This window comes from Bombyx mandarina, chromosome 17 (genome assembly GCF_030267445.1).
Source record: "Bombyx mandarina strain Sakado chromosome 17, ASM3026744v2".
Classification (NCBI taxonomy): domain Eukaryota; kingdom Metazoa; phylum Arthropoda; class Insecta; order Lepidoptera; family Bombycidae; genus Bombyx; species Bombyx mandarina.
Window position 1 is genome coordinate 16,700,693 of NC_143223.1, and position 21,512 is coordinate 16,722,204.

General features: G+C 42.1%; 1 protein-coding gene and 1 long non-coding RNA gene across 4 annotated transcripts in view; one reads left to right on the top strand and one right to left on the bottom strand.

Annotated features, from left to right (window-relative positions):
- The window catches only part of Npl4 (nuclear protein localization 4), a 124,160-nt gene that overhangs the window by 89,568 nt on the left and 13,080 nt on the right, over window positions 1-21,512 (top strand). The gene's annotated exons all lie outside the window — the stretch shown is intronic.
- Window positions 4,155-15,511, bottom strand: LOC149501184 (uncharacterized). Its single transcript, XR_016324443.1, has 3 exons — window positions 15,142-15,511; window positions 13,843-14,141; window positions 4,155-4,616 (listed from the first exon to the last, which is right to left on the bottom strand). It is a non-coding gene; the product is annotated as an uncharacterized LOC149501184 (long non-coding RNA).

The following is a 21,512-nucleotide window of genomic DNA, read 5'->3' on the forward strand; positions in this document are numbered from 1 at the left end:
GAAAAAACAAGGTTTTTGATTGCGGGAAATATATTGCCAGCATCAAAACCTTTTAAGTATAAAGTAAATATTTTAAGTATATAAATAAATATATAAACAAAACATTTTAAGTATTATCTTTAATCAATCGATTATAAGCACATAAAATAACATCAAAGCCATACCCATTGGACTTTACTGGTATTGTTATTTTTAAATACAACAAAAACAAAAAAAATTAAATATATTGTGTATTCGTAAAAAAAAGATTAAGAAGAATAAATCAATTATCGGTTATTTAACAAAAAAAATCGATATATGGATTTAATGTAATTATTTTTCGTTATACTGACAGCACTGAATTTAATCTGTCTGACTGACACTTCGCAGTTCGTTTGCTGCTTTTGCTTACGTTCAAAATGGATGTGTTTTGAATTTTCTTCGATTTATTTTACTGGCTTTGTTTTATGGATTTTATCCTCTCTTAAACGACGACTTTGGCTCAGGAGTTAAGGATCACAGCTACATTAGATTATGGATACCGATCAATAAGGTTTCACTTATTTATATAGAAAATTAACCTCAAAGCGATTTTTGGAGTTTACTCCTTTAGAATCGATTTACATATATAGGCCCGGGGTATGAAAATTATGGGGACCAAAATCGTACTAGCATGTCACACGAAATGCGTTATGCGCATTTCGTGTGACATGCTAGTACATGCGCCGGCAGTCCGCCACAAAGCCTCGTACTGATCGCGCGTTTCTCTCATTATTGTATTTTCATATATTTGTTAGTCGTTTGTTTTGTGTCTCGTTAATTTGTTAATAATCTGTAGTGTATCGTGTTGTCGTAATATAGAACTATTTCTCGTATTGTTTCGTTTAATTTTTTATATCCAGTAAACTCCAGTCGTGCGTCGGAGCGGACACACACACTTTTTTTTGGAGTTTACTCCTTTAGAATCGATTTACATATATAGGCCCGGGGTATGAAAATTATGGGGACCAAAATCGTACTAGCATGTCACACGAAATGCGTTATGCGCATGTCACACGAAATGCGCGCCGGGCTGCTGCGCCGGCAGTCCGCCACAAAGCCTCGTACTGATCGCGCGTTTCTCTCATTTTGTATTTTCATATATTTGTTAGTCGTTTGTTTTGTGTCTCGTTAATTTGTTAATAATCTGTAGTGTATCGTGTTGTCGTAATATAGAACTATTTCTCGTATTGTTTCGTTTAATTTTTTATATCCAGTAAACTCCAGTCGTGCGTCGGAGCGGACACACACACTTTTTTATTTTTATTTTATTTTTATAATAGTGGCCTAAATTTCAATATATTTTTTATATATCCAATACATTTAAGAATTTGAAACAGTCAATTTTTATAGTAATATTTGCTGTCAATTTTTGGGCCCAGCATACTATGGAGAGTGGGTATTCCTTTTGAATGTCAATTCCCCTCATTCATTTCTGTAGTGCACGAACACATCAGCAGCACAGAGCAACCGGCATTTACAGGTGCCGGTGCGTATGGTAGCCCGCCCGGGTGCGCGCCTCCGTCCTGCCGACTCCTGCTGCGAAGCCGTCGTGCGCTCTGGTCTGACAGGACAAGTTGGATAGTCGTCATGTTGTACCAATGACGCTTTAATCTCGCGTCTCAAGGATGGTAACGGTGTTAATGTTGCAGTAACTGGGCTCAGACAATCACTTAACTTTAGATGGGCCGTGAACTCGTTCATGCATTGAGGCAATAAAAAAATCCAAGATTTCGCACGAGCCCCAGGATGTACGTACGTGACCGCAGGACGGTAGCGGCGTCGTGTTGCGGGTGCTAAGCGTCACTATACTCGTACCACGTGCGTGTTATCCAGGCTCGGGTCTCTGCTTGCCTGGATATTAACCAATGTTCTAAGGCTATCACATTGTGTATTACAAAACTCTTGAAATCGTCGTGGTCGCGTGACGAGGATGTACTGATTAGTGTCGGCACAGAAAGAGCCATTGTCTACTGCTGTCACTGAGATCGTTCAATTGGTTTTGTTTTTGTAATAATGAATTCCCGATGGAGGTCTCGTCCGGAAGGTCGAATCCAGGCCGACGTTGTTATAGCTCGGTTCCGATTCTGTGGGTCAGATTTTTTTATTTTTTTATTGCTTCGATGGTTGGACGAGCTGACAGCCCACCTGGTGTTAAGTGGTTACTGGAGCCCATAGACATCCACAACGTAAATGCGCCACCCACCTTGAGATACAGGTTCTAAGGTCTCATGTATAGTTACAACGGCTGCCCCACCCTTCAAACCGAAACGCATTACTGCTTCACGGCAGAAATAGGCAGGGTGGTGGTACCCACCCGCGCGGACTCACAAGAGGTCCTACCACCAGTAATTACGCAAATTATAATTTTGCGGGTTTCATTTTTATTACACGATGTTATTCCTTCACCGTGGAAGTCAATCGTGAACATTTGTTGACGGACCGGACGTCTTATCCGTTAGGCCACGACGACTTCGAACGGAGGATGTCTCGAGCCGCGCGGTGCGAAGTGACTCCCGAAGCTCACACATACCGCGGCGTGACGGCCGCAACCCTCATCGAGACACGGGTGGAACTCTTCTTGTCATGTGTTACAACCGCTCAACTCCAGCCTAGTCTAGGGCAGTTAAAACCATTTATTTATAGTATTCATTGCTTTTATAATTAAACCGCAGGTACATATAGGTAACTGACAGTTGTGCTGGATACAAAGAGAACCAATTGTATTGTGTAACTATCTCGGGTGTCACAGCGAGTCTAATAAATCTAGGTGATGTAAAATGATAAAAACACAATTGCAAGTAAGCTCGACAGTTGCTGGAGCCAGTCGACGTCACAACGTGACTTGCTGTACACATCAATACAGCAAAGGCTTCATACAATTTAGTTATTATTTCGCGGCAGTAACCTGAAGAGGGTATCTGGCTGAGAAGAGCTGGGTAAGAACATAAAGTACTTCCCCGGAACGTTGATAATATTACGCTCTGGGGTTCGGGATTAATAAAATTCCACCGAAGTATAAACTAAAACTTTATTTATCACTTAGAGCACTCACAGAACACTTTAAAATTCTTAATTTAATTCTTCCGCTTCGCTTTAGGTAATCCGTTCGCTGTTTCGCTTCGAGCAGTTCCGATTGCTGACTGACAGCGTGCCAATCTCTGCAACGCTTTTATAGTCGATACGATAACCCTAGAATCGTCGAGAACCTTCCTCACAAGTCGAGTGAGTACCTTCGATGTGTGTTTCCGCTATCTGCTAATAGATGGCGTTGTACTTCCCGAGCGTTTTAGACGTTACTAGATCCTTCGATATTCGTTCGGCTATTCGGCGATAGATGGCGTTACTCTTACCGGCGTAAAAATATGGAAATATGAGGTCATAAAAACATTTTGTTTCCCAGTCAGTTTTTGCCAGGGCAAAATCTTCTGCCTAAATTTAGTCCATTCGGGAACAGATCTACGATGGTCCTAGCCTAATGTTTTACAGAGAAGTTTTAAGCATGTAAAGTTTCGGAGATATGTTAGTCAGTGTTTACTTCGTTCCGCGACGTGGACACACTCCGCGTAGTCGAGGACCCGTGCTCAGCAGGAGGATGAGAGACAGCCTATATTCTTTCCCAGGGCTTAAACTAACTTTGCTAAAATCGTTCACTGATATTAGTATGAAACAGACAGTGTAACTTTCGTATAAAATAATATTATTTGCTATGTATTTATCAATATAATAGAATAATAGTTAAAGTTCTCAAAGCTACCAGCTTAGGTAGGAAAAAAAGGTGCAAAAGAATTGTAATGGTCTGCCGTGAAGCAGTAATGCGTTTCGGTTTGAAGGGTGGGGCAGCCGTTGTAACTATACTGAGACCTTAGAACAAATACCTCAAGGTGGGTGGCGGCATTTACGTTGTAGATGTCTGTGGGCTCCGGTAACCACTTAACACCAGGTGGGCCGTGAGCTCGTCCACCAACCCAAGCAATAAAATAAATAAAAAATCGCCGCTTTATGCTATTACTCTTTCTATTCGCACTATTTCTCTTCAGTACGCAAACGCACCGGATTCTACTGTTTCTTTTACTCTATATCGTGACACTGGAGTGTCGATCGTATCAGGGGCACAGTAACGGTACGGTTTTTTTTACTGCCCTTGTAAGCTAGAGCGGTTATCGTCGCTCATGGACGTCAGCAATGCCAGGAGCAGAGCCAAGCGCTGCCTACCGTTAAATACACTCCACAAGAAGTTTAAGTCTAAAGAAGGACATGTCATGGCGCTCGGGAAACACAGCGCTTTGTGTCACTAGAGTGTCGCAATACCCGACCAAACACAAGGAGCATTACAGTGAAATGATTTCTTAACGGCATACTTTTGTTACAAATATCAGAAACAGAAGGTGTAGTCATTTTTTCGAATTAAAAAAGATCGCTTTGTTGTTGTAATTTGTTAGTGCCGGTTGTACTCAAAGTGAAGAACAAGCTTCAGAGCCATTGCGCTGGTTGCACTGGATGCCTCGCTCTGAACCTCTGTTAGTGCCGCTTGCTCTGGACGCCTCGCTCTGAACCTCTGTTAGTGCCGCTTGCACTGGATGTCTCGTTCTGAGGCTCTGAATAATAGCCTTTTATTCCTAAACATAGGGTTACAAGAGGTCCCTAAGTTCGGCGTGCCTTTTGGCATAGGCTTCCTCCAATTCCTTCCAATGGGTCCTGTTCCTTGCTACTCTCAGCCAGAATAGTCCCGCTGTCTGTTTCAAGTCATCTTCCCATCTCCTGACTTGACGAACCCTACTTTGTTTGCCGTCTCTTGGTTGCCAGAGGGTGACTTGCTTGCTCCATTTGGTAATGGGGTGGTGTAGCATATGTCCTGTGGCGGGTAGCCATCATACAACGCAAGATAATTGACAGATGCCTGAATCTCGCTTACGACATTTTCAAGATAAAGCGCATATATACAAGTTCCCAACAACAACATTTGGACCGTCGGTCTACCGAGCAATATCATCCGCTCGGTGGAAGATCTTCCCTCCGTCGTTCAGACTCCCAAACTGGTGACCCCGACGGAACAATCGCAACCTTCTGATTCATCATCAGCGCATCAAGAACTTCGGCTACCACAATCCCCGCATTCTCGCGGATAAAAGCAAGTCATCGACAGTCGTCCCACAGCAAGACAGCATCGCAGCCTCAACAGGATCATCGCAGCCGACTCACCGCGCTTCCTGGTCCTACGGCACGCACCTACACTGCCTCATCACGCAGCAATCAAGCTCAGTCTCGACTCACCGCAGACTTCGAGCAGCACTGGCGACAATCACGCAGCATTCAGCTCAGTTTCGACTCACCGCAAACTTCGAGCAGCACTGGCACTTGCAAGCTAATCTCAGCACGGACAACACTAACTACGATCTCCGGTCTCGGAGGGGAGTGATGTGGCGGGTAGCCATCATACAACGCAAGATAATTGACAGATGCCTGAATCTCGCTTACGACATTTTCAAGATAAAGCGCATATATACAAGTTCCCAACAACAACATTTGGACCGTCGGTCTACAGAGCAATATCATCCGCTCGGTGGAAGATCTTCCCTCCGTCGTTCAGACTCTCAAATGTCCAGTTTCGTTTTTGTTCTTATGTCTACGTTCTTGACTCTGTCTTTGATATTTAATCCTAGCATGCTTCTTTCAAAGGCACGTTGGCATTTTATTAGCCATTCCCTGTGGTTGATGTCAATGACCAAGTTTCGCAGTCATAAGTAAGAACTGGTAGAATACAGGTCTCGAATGTTTTCTTTTGATGTGATTGCCTAAATCCTTACTTTTCACAATTTCCTTCAGCTGTTCGCTTGATTATTTCCTTTGTCATTTCATCTGAAGGGGATATAATCTGGCCTAAGTAAATATATTCTTTGACATATTCGATTTTGTTGCCATCTACCATAACGTCTATTTTCCTTGAGTTTGACATTTGATTTCCAGACCAACTTCCTCACTTATATTTGCTAGGCTCTGCATCATTAGTTCTATTGCCGCAGGATTCCCTTCAAGGAGCACCAGATCATCGGCAAATCTTGGGTGGTTTAGGCAAGCTCAATTTATATTCACTCATTAAGTGGACCCAGTTTAGCTGTCTAAAGATGTGCTCGAGTACGGCGTTAAATAGTGTAGGGGAGAGAGGATCGGCTTTGCGTTAAATAGTGTAGGGGAGAGAGGATAGGAAATTATTCTCCTATTGATTCAAGTTTAATACTGGCCTTGCTAGATTTGTATATACTCTTGAGTATTTCTATATGGTTGCTGTGGACCCCTTGTTGTTCAAGACTACGCCATATGTATTGGTGCCTGAGGCTATTGAATGCCATTTAAGTATTCTATGAACGCCAAGTAGATTTGTTTATTGTATTCATTATACTTCTGTATCACCTGTTTTATTGTGGGAATGTGATTTATTGTGCTGAAGTCTTTTCTGAATCCTGCCTGCTCTGCGGGTTGGCTATCGTTTAGCGTTAATGTTTTTCTTTCCAGGATCACTTTAGCAAATACTTTATATATGTTTGATATTAGAGAAATTGGAAGATTGGTAATTTTTTGGCTTCTTTCTTTATCCCCTTTATTTGATATTAGTGTTCTTCTTTTATCCAATAGTTCTAGTGTCTCTTTGCTTAAAAAGCTTTCTTTGCTGCTGAGTTTGCTGACTAGCATCTCTTTTAATTTGTTTTGTAATCTCCTGTATTTAATCCCAATTTCCGCGTCGGAGGCAATACTTTCTATAAGTGATTCTGCTGTGGGGGAATTAATGTTTTTTTTTTATTTTATTTTTTATTGCCTAGTTGTGTGGACGAGCTGACAGCCACCTGGTGTTAAGTGGTTACTGGAACCCATAGACTTCTACAACGTAAATGCGTCACACACATTGATATATTAGTTCTAAGGTCTCAGTATAGTTATAACGGGAATGACTGCGTTCTGATATTTGATACAGCAGTGCCTTTGTACATAATTTTACTATTACTCTGTACTATGTCTTTTTTTTCTGTGTGTACATAAATAAATAAATAAATAAATAAATACAGCTGATTATTGTTTATTACGTTTTTCCTGGATCTTTTGGGTTGGTTTAGGCTTAGGAAGCTTCCATACGGTGGTCTGTGTTAAAGTTGAGATTTTTAACTATGTTGGTATCTGTGAAAGTGCTTGCTTTGCTATTTATAATAAACTCTATTTCAGTTTTGAATTGTGCATCTGGGGAGGACCACGTCCATTTACTGATAATACTTTTGTAAAAACGTGAGTTCATTATAATAAGGTTATTTTCCATCATGAATTCTACTAGTTTCTGTCCATGCCCAAACTTCCAGATCGTGGATTCTTCTCCATTTTGTCTTTCTCCAACCTGTGCGTTAAAGTCGCCCATGATTATAATATTGTTATATTGGTGCGGTTTTATTGCATCTGAGATACTCTTATAAAAATATTCTATGTCTGATTTCCCTGCTTGTTCTGTTGGGGCGTATATTTGGAAGATGGCCCAATTTTCCTTGTATCCCGGAAATTTAAAATGAGCTACTGCAATTCTGTCAGAAACTCCTTCAAAATCCATAGCTTTTCTTCAGCTTAGACTTTATAAGGAAACCTACTCCTTATTGTCCGGTGTCCTCCTTTGTGAAACATGATATAGTCGTTCCTCTCTTCCTGGCCCTTTTTCTGGCCTTCTCATCTCGCTGATGCCCATTATGTTCCATTTTATGTTGGATATGGCTATTTCTAATTCTTTTAGGCTCTCTTTTGTTCTTATTGTCCGAGTGTTCAGTGTGTAGACATGTATATCGACACTTGAAAGGCAAACGTGACTAAGCGACAATAACTGCTTTGTACATAAATGATAGGAAATAACCATATTTGATGCGCAAAAAAAAAATTATATTTCTAAGTCTATTAAAATAATTTCAAGCCTACATCTAGATTCGTTGAAATAGATTTTTTTAGGTATTTCAACTTTAAATTAGTCTACTGTAAAGTTCACGGATTAGTCACGTTTGCCTTTCAAGCGTCGAATTTATTTATTTATTTTATTAGGCTCACAATACACATCACAAGCTAAAGATACATAAAAAACACAAAAAAAAAGAAACAAAATCTGGCTTGCAACATAAGTTATGTGCGCACGACAAAACAAGACATATAGTGCTGAATTTGTATAACAATGTTATGTTATGTTCAGTGATCTTTTTATCTTGTTTTGTCTGTACTGTTTTCTTTTTGTGCATAGTTTTTCTAGATAGTTTTGCTTTAGGTTGTTTCGAATAATAATATATTGATTTAGATGGAGGGTGTTTGTCTTCTTCTCCCACGGTGGCAAGTCGGCTTGGGGTGCAAGTTATAAATGTTGTGTTTGGTAATGTGGTTGTTAGGGTTGTTTCGATCCGGGTGCCGCATATTAGTTTTTTGAGGGATTTGATAATGAAGCTGATCTCCCGCGCTCTATATAGTTCAGTATATTTAGTCTGATTATTTCTTTTGTCGCAGTTTTAGAGGGTGCGTTGTTCAGGGTGGTCGATGTACTTCGGGTATTACATGCATTGATTTTCTTTTGTGATGGTGTTTTCGATGATCCTGAAGACTCTCGTATCATCTTTTCTCTGTTGGTTTCATGTTTTTTTATTATCAGTTTGTCGTATTTAATGAACTCTATATTCCCTTTGTTCTTTTCTTTTGACAGACGACTTGCAGATCCGTTGTTACGTATGAGCACGAACTAGTCAACCCACTAATGTGTTGTTAAGGCAGGCTATAAATTACCTTTTCGTGATGTTTTCGTGACGGAGCCACAAACATCCATCAGAGACTTCTATGTAGTAGGGTCTAGGAAATAAATTGTGCCATGGCTCTTTTTAAATTAGCCATGTCCACCACGCTGGTGTCTTCTACCTCCCTGGTGGAGCTACTGGTAAAGAACAACACGGACTGCATCATCTGTGTACAATGTTCATCAGTACATTTTGTAAAGTTTTAGCGTTTCATATTTAGTTCGACCTCGTAACATCATTTTCCTCTGATGTAGAACGAGCAAAAGACCTTATTAAGACCCATAGTCGTTGTCCTTGTTAATATCATGTGCATTCTTCGTTTTCACTGATAAAAAAATTAAAAAATACCTAACAAATTGTTTAAAAGAATCCGGCCGTGAGTCACGTCTCAACAGTGCTACTGCGATACTGCGATACTGAAACATTCAAAGACTTCACTTAATAAATAAATAAAAAATTTTAAGCAATTCGTAACTCTGAAAACCGCAATTTCACAATTCAATTGAAGGTCCTGTGAGGATGGTTTTATAGATTAAGACACAACAGTAAATAACTTTGTAAGGTCGTCTTGAATGCGACCATCGCACTACAAGATGATACAAGCGACTTCCATGATGAATTTCTAACATAACGGAAAACTTTTTTTTTTCTATTATTTTACTGGTCTGACTGTGCTAATCTCGACGATCCGTGCTGGTGACAACAGTGGCAACTTCGTCTGCGGTGTACAGACCGTCGAGGCGGTGTGGCCGGTCCTCACGGCCTGGGTGAAGCGCGACTGCGGGCGTCTCACCGGTCGTGGCGGGAAGGAACTGACGATTGAACGCTACCACTGTGGCAGGGCCGCGTCTTCGTTGCAATCGTTGCGCATGTAGGAGCGAGGTTGTCGCTGTCGGCCGTGGTGGCTAAGGTGCTCGCAGCCACGAGGCCTGTGGGGCGATGCTCGGCATGTGCGAGTCCACCTTCTCGCAAAAGGATCGCCTTCAACGCGTTGACGGGATTCCGTCAATGATTTATTATATGCCTGCATAGGTAGGAAGGTAGGGTGGTGGGGTGGTGGGTGGACCTTGTGTATTTCTGTCGCGAAGTAGGCATGCGTTTTGGTTTCAACGGTACGCTGGACATGCATCATATTAGAAAGGAGTCTTTGATTTCGTGTTTGGAATTGGATGGAGTCGTTCAGTTCCACTTCATGACTTATTCTATGAATTTCAATCATTTAATTTAATGATAATTAACAATGACATGGTAATTTTTTATTTAGTCAATTTGATCTTAAATAAATATTGACATATTTCGTGCACCGATGTTGTGTGTTTACACCTTCGATCAACAATAGGAACATTGTTGATCGAAGGTTTACACACTTAAGTTATGTTATGACTATATTTGAGTTAAGTAGCTTTATTAGTGTAGTTTCCCGTCGAGACTTCGATCAGACACAAAATGAATTTGCCACAGTACCAGAACATTCAGTTGGATATCATTTAATTTTACAGTTAGTAGTACATGTAATGTCCGACGATGTGTTTGTGGATGTTCGGGCGAGGCTGCGACACGCGATTGGATGCGCGGGTAAATGTTTTGTTTGGTAACAATTACTTTTTGCTTCTAATTAATTTAATAGTTAGTATTCATTAAGTTAATTGTCCAATTTGAGATCAAATTGGACAATTAACTTATTAAATATTAACTGACCCGGTAGACTTCGTAGTGCCTCAATCGATAAATAAAAGACCTAAACTTTTACCTTTTAAACCTTCTCTGGACTTCCACAAATAATTCAAGACCAAAATTAGCCAAATCGGTTCAGCCGTTCTCGAGTTTTAGCGAGACTTACGAACAGCAATTCATTTTTATATATAGTTATATAGATAGATAGATAGATTGTAACCATATTTGTTAATTACCTTATTGAGAACTGAATTGAAAAGGAACATTTAGAGATTCGTTTTATAATTACATTACAAGCAATTAAACAGCATGTTTCGTTTTAATTAAAACTAAGGCGCATCATCGATGCTAGTTCATAGATGATGTGCTTCTGTATCTCTCTCTGTTGCGAGCGTTGGAGCGATGAGTCATGTTTCTAGCAGTTTGAGGGTACAAAATTCGACACATTCGTGTGATATGCGCTTGAAGGTAACGACAGAGTGGTTTAACTGTTAGCGAATGCACTTGGGACAGGGTGTGCTCTGTAAGTGGCCATTGGGCTCGGGCGAAACAATAGCATCGAGTTATAGTAGGATGACTGCGACATAATGTCGGCACGGCAACCGTGTAATGATCAGATGGACGTCATGTATCAGTATCGATTACACGACGCCGCGCCGCGCCGAGTGGAGACCTTTGTACTGTTACAGGCACTGAGTTTAATTGCAATAACATTGAAATGTGTATGTACATATTGTGTGTAATATGTGTGTACATATTTAATTATTTTTTTTTTATTGTAATATAAAATAAAATAATCATAGTGATTTTGAATTTTTTAAGGAAAGTAAAAGAAGCTTTAATACCAGACGGAGACGACACGAACATAGCCCAAAACGTTTTGATTTTAATTTAAAAATAATCTAATTTAAATCTATATTTAAGACACACTTATGTAGTTCATATTATTATGTAAATTATTTGTCATTATTTGTCATAAAACGTAAACCGGGACTTGTACATACATATCTTGGCGTTTTATCGAACATCGGAAATGTGAGTCTGCTGTCACACCCAAGTGATGCCTAGGGACGCTCTCCTAGTATCAGTCTGTGAGCAGCCGCCTCGGTCCGAGCCTCAGGCGGCTGCTCACAGCGCGACGCGTTCGCATTACATGTACTGTACTCTGCGTCTTGTTCCGATCATTTTGCCGCATTCACCTTCGCGATCAACTGGGAAGCGGATCAACTGTTCGGAAGGAGGCCAGTCCGAGCTTTTACCTTTAAAGTGTCAGATTTATTTACTAGTAGAGCGTGGAAAGGCCACACTCACGACGTGTAAGTACGTCTGACATTGACAGACATATGTATATTACAAAACAAAAGTAGATATCATTTAAATATAAACAATGTATGTGACGAACCTGATATTTAGGGCGTACACGTGGGCGTATATAGTACTCACATGACTTACACTCTATCCTAATATGTAATATTATAAATGTGTATTAAAAAGTTTGTATGTTAGTTTGTTGTTCCTGCTCTATACGCTTCGTGCGAAAGAGGAATCGGCTAACGCATTACAGCACACATCCCGACGCGCGCTGGATGTGAACCAGCGCTGCAGCGGGGGTCCCGGTAGTACACACGAGGCCGCGGCGCTGTCTTGACTCTACTCGATGTTTGCAAGCGAAGTAAATTGTTCCTTCGTAACGAGGTGACACCGTACAAAACTTGCATACGTTCTGTCATGACCTATGCAAGTGTAGTGCTCGCTCACGCGGTCCGTGTGCACATAGACTCTTTCCAGGCTATCCTAATCCCGTTTCTGAAGGATAACCGTCGGAGCACCGTGGTACGTGAGGAATGTTGACTTCCACGACGATCTAAATTTAGAACCTATACACAAGTATCTTATGGGAGCGTCAGAACGCTACTTCGACAAAGTGGTGCGACACTATAATCCTGTTATCGTAGCCGTCACTAATTTCTTATCCAACCCAGGCGACGAGGCGACACAAAGCCGTCATCGCCCATCGGTCACCCCGGATCCAGCCTCGGTGCTTTTAGTCTCTTCAATTATCGGTCAACGTCCTTGTCGAACCCGTCGACACAACCCACAGATTTCCTGCCGGATCTTCACATCACTCAGTGAGTCGCAATTCCGATTCAGTAGTAGATTCAGCGAAGCATTGTTCTTGCTAGGGCCAGTGTTGGCAATCTTCTCAGGTTGAACCCGTGGGCTCACCTGCCAATCCGCACGAAGTTGGAATAGCCCCTGAGGCTACCGAAGATTAGGTTAGGTAGCGGCGCTTTCAACGACAAACCAAAAAAGTTCGTCGTCCGAGACTTATGAAACCTACTAACGCATTCACTGGTTCGTCTCCCACGGAACTAGGCAGTAACTTGTACCTTTAGACACAACGCGTGGTCTACGCTAGGTTTCTCCTTGTCACAGTCTGATAAGTTCACCTTTATCTCGGATATTGATATTATTCATAAACAAGACGTCACAGGCGTCCCAGGGCTTCAATCAGAAACGAATTATAATTTCATGGTAGCTAGAATGCCACGACATACAAATATAGAAACAGTTCCTCCTGCTTTAACTACGAAGGTCAACCGGCGCTTGTGCGAATACTATCTCATGTTAGTTGACAACGTTACTCAGATGATACTATTTTGTAACTACTACTACTACTAGTGGTAGGAGCTCTTGTGAGTCCGCGCGGGTAAGTACCACCACCACCCTGCCTATTTCTGCCGTGAAGCAGTAATGCGTTTCGGTTTGAAGGATGGGGCAGCCGTTGTAACTATACTGAGACCCTAGAACTTATATCTCATGGCGCATTTACGTCGTAGATGTGGTTGGGCTCCAGTAACCACTTAACACCAGGTGGGCTGTGAGCTCGTCCACACATCTAAGCAATAAAAAAAAAAAGAAATAAAAAAACCTGTCCAAGTGACTGAATGAAAATATTTGGTTTGAATTTGTTTCGAAGATGGAAGTCACCTGCCGCGGCAACCAACCCAACCGCAGCGGGCAAGGGGAATTTCATTTACGTGTCACAATCAAATCGATTAGTGTGACAAACCGCAAGTCCAGCGCGACAATACCACGGCGCGCTGTTGGACCTCTCGCGTCACTCCATGACGTCACACCATGCGTCACAGACCTGTTTAAATCTGATCCAGCGCTGGATTAAAATATTATTTTCAAAATACTTTTCTACGAAATATTTCTTTCAAATACAATATCGGACTCCTAGATATAGTTTTTTTAAAATATTTTTTAAAGTTATCTCGTATTATTATTCCTACGTATAGCATAATGTTAAAAATATTTTGATCATTGTTAGTTATTGATAGGTACGTACATATGTGTTGAGGGCCCGACGGGGCAGTGCGGTCGATGGCACTGCGCGGGACTTCCGCTTGGTGCCTCGACGACCCCGACGAGCGTTCCCCGGGTGGCGCCGCGAGTCTAGTTGTAGTGTTGATTGCGGGAACCTCCCTCCCCTGCCCGAGTTCTGACCCCAGGCGAAGATCGGACGTCGAGTGAGGGAGTGCAAGTGAAGTTGTGGGAAGTGAAGTGAGTAGGGCAGATCGTCAAATTACACATTCCCCGCGTGTTCACTAGGCGCGGACACCTGAGTATGAGGTTCTGCCCAATGCTCTAAAAAAGGTATGGTTTTGGAAGGGTTTAACAACAACGGCAAGATCTTCTACCAAAAGAGTGATATTATTCGGTAGACTGACGGTTCGAATGTTGTTGTTCGGAACTTGTATACGAGTATATGCAAGCTTATCTTGAAAATGTCGTATGCGAGATTCAGGCATCTGTCATATATCTTATGTTCTATGATGACTACCGCCACATTGTGAACTACTACATCTAAAATACTATACTACTAAAATAAGTATTTATGCCAAATCTATGGCCTGTCCGATGTATAGTTTCAAAGGTATTATGATGAGCATGTGGTATTTCGCCTATGTAATGTGACTCTAGACAGATAATAGCGATAATCACGAAATTGAGTAGTCGTCGTGGCCTAAAGGAAAAGACGTCCGGTGCATTCGTGTGTAGCGATGCACCGGTGTTGGAATCCCGCAGGCGGGTACCAATTTTTCTAATGAAATACGTACTCAACAAATGTTCACGATTGACTTCCACGGTGAAGGAATAACATCGTGTAATAAAAATCAAACCCGCAAAATTATAATTTGCGTAATCACTGGTGGTAGGACCTCTTGGGAGTCCGCACGGGTAGGTACCACCACCCTGCCTATTTCCGCCGTGAAGCAGTAATGCGTTTCGGTTCGAAGGGTGGGGTAGCCGTTGTAACTATACTGAGAGCTTAGAACTTATATCTCGAGGTGGGTGGCGCGTTTACGTTGTAGATGTCTATGGGCTCCACCAGGTGGGCTGTGAGATCGTCCACCCATTATAGCAATAAAAAAAAATCTGATCTTGCAAGTCATGAATATTATAATTGTATGTGAAACGTTGGTTCCCGGCTCGGTAATTTCGGTCTAGCCGGCTGCACACTGGATCTGGACACAGCGATCGATCCCCGGTCGGGCATGGATACAGAGCTTGCCTAGCAAAGTATCCTAGATCTCCGATATACCTACGTCTAGAATTAAACAAATGAATAATGATACATAAGCACCTGGACTGCACTGTTTTCTCACTCAGTTGGCCTCGAATTGTTTCCGTTTTCGTCTAATAGAATTTTGTAAATCGCGGTCGTCAAGCCTCAAGTTCGGTAACGTTTAAATTTAAGGTATTTGATTGCGCATAGCTCAGCTCCAGTTTGTACTCGATGTGTCGCGTGCATGTGTTATTGCGTCGCTCTGTGATTTAATGAATCATTTAATGAAGTGGAGACCGATTGGCGTGTCAAATGTCACGTATAAAATTAGCCGCGAAGAAGGTACAATGATCGTTTCTGAGTAATGATCTCGCGATACTTAGTTATTCAATGGGATTAAGGTCTCAGAGCTACTTCGCCATTCAAACGTATTAAAGATTGATGTAGTGGATGCAAATAGAACTCGTAATAGCTACGAGCGGCGCTCCTCTATGCTATATCCCCTGATGGCTTCTTCATTGGATTAGTTGAGCACAGGGTAGATCGTAGAGTTTCGTAACCGTAACCAAAAGCCACAATCACCGAAATCTCCGGACCGACGTGTTTAGCGGAGGTTTTTGTTTGCTCACGGCTCACCTAGTGTTAAGTGATCCCCAGGTCCCTCTTGTGAGTCCGCACGGGTAGGTACCACCACCCTGCCTATTTCTGCCGTGAAGCAGTAATGCGTTTCGGTTTGAAGGGTGGGGCAGCCGCTGTAACTATAATTGAGACCTTAGAACTTATATCTCAAGGTGGGTGGCGCATTTACGTCGCCATTCATCCGGATAGATCCTCTAGAGATCAACGGAAATTCCGCCGTGAGATCTAAGTTTCAGTTCTGTAGTAACCACGATACGAGTTCACCAAGCTACTTACCTCACCGACCTCTGAATCGTTTTCCATGAGTCTTACCGAGTTGTCAGAGGGCTTTCTTGTTGTATGACCTACTCTATTGGATACTGGAGCACTCTCTAGGCACATTTCTATCGCTTCTATACGTCGTCTGTCAGAATCTATTATGGTCCAAGACTAAGCGCCGTACAGGAAGATCAGGAAAATGAGCATCTTAATAATTTGCACTTTCGTCTTCTTGAGTGCCTCCCTCCATATTTTGTTCAACAGGTATTTATATTGTATGTATTATGTATTCCCGATCCACCCTCATACGAGATAATTAAACCAAGGTACACGAAAATCTGCACGATGTCGTATTGGCCAAAAGCTTTACTCTCGTTTGGGGATGCCGGATTTATATGCCTGTGCGTGGTCTCCACTTGAGGATCCTTCCGTCCGATCTTCTCGCTATGTGGCTTGCCCACTGCCACTGCAGCTTGCTATCATTCGAGCTATGTCAGCAACTTTGGTTCTTCTACGGGTCTCCTCATTTCTGATTCGGTCTCGTAGAGAAATACTAGGCAAAGCCCTCTTCATAGTTCGCTATGCGACACTAAGCTTCCTAAAAATATCCCTTGTGAAGCACCACGTCTCGGAACCGTAAGTCATCACTGGTAACACACATTGGTTGTACACATTTGTCTTATGGCTTTAAGGGATTTTGGACGAAAACAGATTGCTTAATGTATCGAACGCTGCCCAGTTGAGTTAATCGGGCTGCCTGCCTGCCTACAACTTCAAGAGTAAAGTTCTTATCAACATGGCTTAACATGGACATTGAGCATGATTTTCGTTTTATCCATATTCATTCTAATTTTTTCATTTCATTGAGAAACTCTATTCCGATCATCTGCCCCAAATCTTCCAGTGACTCAGCCATAACTACTATATCGTCAGCAAATCAAAAGTGTGTAATGTATTAGTCGTTTACATTGATGCTAACTTCTTGCCATTCTAGGAGCTTCAAGGAATCCTCTAAGGCAGCGGTAAACATTTTCGGAGATATGACATCTCCCTGTCTTACTCCTCTCTATAACGTGATTTTCTGCGCGCATTGCTCCTGCACTCGAACTGACCAAGTTCTTATTAGTTGAATCCAATATATTGCAACGCCAATGTTTTTAAGCAAATACCATAAATGTTTCCAAGTAGAGCAGTCAAAAGCCTTTTGGTAGTCGAGTAGTCGATAAGACGGTTGGAATGTTATATTCGTAGCACTTTTCTGTGATAAGCCTTACGTTATAGCAACAGATATAAAGTAGTGGAATACCAAAACGAGAAGTGGAATCAACTACAAAGTGTACGTACGCATGCCCGTAATGTCAATGTGATCGCTGGCACCCTGATCAGAGTCAACGACCTATAAGAGATATGAGAATCGTGCATTGTAAGAGAAGATCTACCTTCATTAAGCGGAGATTTTTGCATTACTTTTCGTTGAAGTCAGGGGAGAATCCCACCTCGCCCGAAAGGGTGTTACACAACATGTTGTGTAACAAGAGAGTTTTGGCCCTGATCTCCAAGATGCGCGTTTAATGAATATACAAATTCCATATAATATCATTGACCCACTTAAGATCTTCAAAGGAACCCTGTTTAAAAAAATAATTTGATTAGGTAGGGGAAAAAAATAGTTGTCGAAGCCGGGGGCAATGGTCAGCGGTTGGCGTCTACAAATTGCTAACAACATACTTCGATTAGTGGCGGCACACAACCGGCACAGGTACACACAGGCATACTCGTACATCTTATTATAAATTTTTCTATATCGCGTTTGGATATTGTTCTTTCATTGTTCCATAATATTATCTGCTCATATAATGGGCCCGCATATATCGGACTCATAGCTAGGCCGTTTGCTCTTCTAGATAGTTATAATCGATAGTAGACTTGTGGGGGTCGGCTGTTAAACAGAGAACGATCAATTTCTTACTAAATATTTTACTGTATTTCAGATAATATATTACTACATTTTACATAACAACATAACTTATTGTATTGATTAAGAATGAAAAGAATGGCATTACAGCTTTTTTTTTTTTTTTTTTATTTCCCTTGTAGGCAGACGAGCATACGGCCCACCTGATGGTGAGTGGTTACCGTCGCCCATGGACTTCAGCAATGCCAGGGGCAGAGCCAAGTCGCTGCCTACCGCTTAATACTCTCCACAAGCCTCGTTTGAAGATGGACATCTCATAGCGCTCGGGAAACACCGTGGAGGGGAGCTCATTCCATAGCCAGATGGTACGTGGCAAAAAAGACCTCTGGAAACGCACTGTGGATGACCGCAGTGGCTCCAGGTAGTATGGATGAATTCTACTCCGGTGGTGGGCGGTGCGATGGTAAAAACGAGATGCCGGTATCATCTCGAACAATTCCTCAGAGCACTCCCCATTGAACATACGGTACAAAATACAGAGGGAACCGAAGTCCCTCCGCAGACCCAGAGGTTCCAAACGATCCGTGAGACCGGGATTATCGACAATCCGAACGGCCCTCCTCTGTATGGAGTCAAATGGAAGAAGCTGGTATTTGGGAGCCCCGGCCCAGAGATGGGAGCAGTACTCCACGCGAGGTCGGACTTATGCTTTATAAAGCAAAAGCCTTTGTCTAGGCGTGAAGTACCGCTTCGCTCTGTTGAGGACTCCCAGCATTTTGGACGCCAACTTGGCTTTGCCTTCCAAATGACTCCGAAACTGGACATCGCTCGAAATGTCGACCCCAAGTATCCCAATACTCTCGGAAGGTTGCAGGGATACTCCTTGGAATTGCGGCGCCATGACAAAGGGGTCCTTCTTCGCAGTGAATGCTTCAGTATCGTCAGCATTCACTTACGCCTTTATTTCGTAATTGTTGGCTTTAGTTAACGGGTGCTTACCTACGGAGTTCATTTTTTGATCAAAGTTTTCAGTGGGAAGCATTCAAACCAATATCGAATTGTGAGTAGGTACGTTTGTAGTGTTCACTCAGCGCTCCGCACTAAGCGCTTCACTCTCCCCCTTTGCTTTTTCATGAGTTCTGTCTCATGCGAGGCTTGGACGTTGGTTGTTGAGCGACAGGAGGTTTTAGTCGGTTCGACTCCGACATGCTCAGCCCGCCATTCCCAGAGGAGGGCGGAAGTCCGGCGATTTCCTCTTGACAAAAAAAAATGGATCACTCCGCACACGTCATTCATGTTGTGAGTCGCTTGAGAGGCATTCATTGCTGCCGCGACAATACTCGTGTTCCATACATACTCGATTTTTTTTTCTTTTCCATATTGATGAAAAAGATACAAATATAGTGAAAACAAAACACTAATTAATATCAGATGACTAAATTGTTATTGATTGGACACTAGTCAAAAAGTCAACAAATGTTTTGAAAAAGTATGAACGCGCCTTCGATCAGCAATGTTGTTGATCGAAGGAACGCGCAGAATTCGACTTGTCAAAGAGTACAGAGTACCTTAAGAACTTATTCAAATTTCATTACCCCTTTTTTGTTACTTTAAAACGTAGTGTCGTCGAAGAAGTCCTCGTAATAACGAGCGCTATTGAACCGAACGTATCTTTGTTGTCCAAAATTATGAAAAGAATATTCATACAAAGTCAAATATTTTATCCTCTATATTGTGGCATATGCCATTGAAATTAAGAACATTATATACATTATATTCAAGCTTTAACGAAACAATCGATACAGAATTTCTTTTTGTGAGGATATTGAATCGTATTTGAATTTACTTTAAATGGGAATACATCGTTTCTATCGTTATTATTCATATCAAATAAAAGTGTTCCTATTCGAGAACTATCAGTCTCTTCCACAGAGTAGCTGCGAGGTCGATCTAATAATCGTTTAAGTATAATGACACGCAGCATTACGAGTATGATGTTATGATAGCTCATGAACGCCGTTGTTGTGTTAGAGGTAGTTTATTGCCGTCGTAAATGTTGGATCCGTGAAGGATTAAGAGCATCGCGTCGTCGTCAGCAGGCGCGCGGTCACATGACGGCGGCGTCACGCGGCTGCGGGGCGGGCGTCGTGTGCGCCGCTCACCTTCAGAGCTCCTTCAGAGGTACCGTTCAATCCATTCAACTTTCACCTTTAATCCCTCTAATGCGCACATTAAATGACTATTGCACATATTGTTACGCGCTCTGAGATCTAAACTAAGCACTAACAAAAGTAGATACCAGTATGCTTAGTACCAGTTTTTTAACGTTCTCGAGAACGTAAAAGTTAACTCAAATCTGTATGGAGTTGGAACGTTTGCCTACGTTTGCCGCTAGGGGCGCTGTTCGCACTAGGCACACAGCCCAGGAAGTGACATTTCGAATGTCGGTGACATAATACTTCGTACGTCGCGGGTAAACATTAAAATAATACATAATTTGTATAAATAGTAATGACACGTAATGTTCAATTGTGATAAAATACTGTTCTTATTACGTTTTGGGTTCGATGAGGCTGCAGCTACATGCACACATTCCCTTCCTCCACAAGTATATTATATGCACTATACAGCCTGTTGTACACTACTAACAAAAAAAATAGTTATCACAATGACATGTAATCACATGAACTTGGACGTTCACACATTTCACAAACTGAAATTAGAATATTTTTATCTTAATGTTTTGCATTTTGCATTTCTTTATTGATTTCTTGCGAGTTGGTAGTGAAGGACCAATACCGGAATGTACAGTGAGACTGAGGTGGTCCCTACCTACTACAGATTTCGCGGTGTTCTTTGAGTAGCCATATTGAGTTCCTGACTTACGTTATTGACGGCATTTACGTCATTAGTATCTATGAGCTCCGGTAACCACTTAACATCAAGTAGACCGTGGGATCGTCCACCCGTCAGACATGTAAAATGTAATTAATAAAGGCAAGATTAAGCCGTACACGTAGCTTACTGATAAGTTAGACTACGTTTACAGCTTAATCTTTGGATGTTGGATGGTGTAAAAATGTTATAGATGTTTTTAATGTGTTTTATAATATTTGTCCCACTTATTCATTTCAATAATTTTATATATTAAGCTAGTACATTCAAGACAGTAATTGATCAGAAACGCACTTTTAAAATGTGGAACAATCCCCTCTCCTAACTATTGGACTATCATTCCGAAAATCCTGAAGTTTTTGTCATTGACAAACGATTTAGTTTATTATATTCGTAGGTAGGCGAGCTCTCCCCCGGTGCAGCGGTCATATCACAACGCCAACTGAGGGGGCTGGCATCAGGAGGACGGGACGATACGACGGCGGCTGCGGCCCCCGTTGGCGTCGTCACTGTCCTCGCCGGATGTACTATGGAAGAGAAACCCAGCCGGGTGTGTATCGCGACCCGGCAGGCTGATTTTGACCCAGCAGGGTATCCCGGCGGCAGGGCCCGGGCGGCCTGACGATCCGTTGTGCCGCGGAGACAGGCGTCGTTGGTTTTGGACGACCGTCGCCACGTCGGCCGGGCACTGTGGGGTTGCGCCGCGAGTCTGTTTATAGTGTTGCCCGCGGGATCCCCCTAC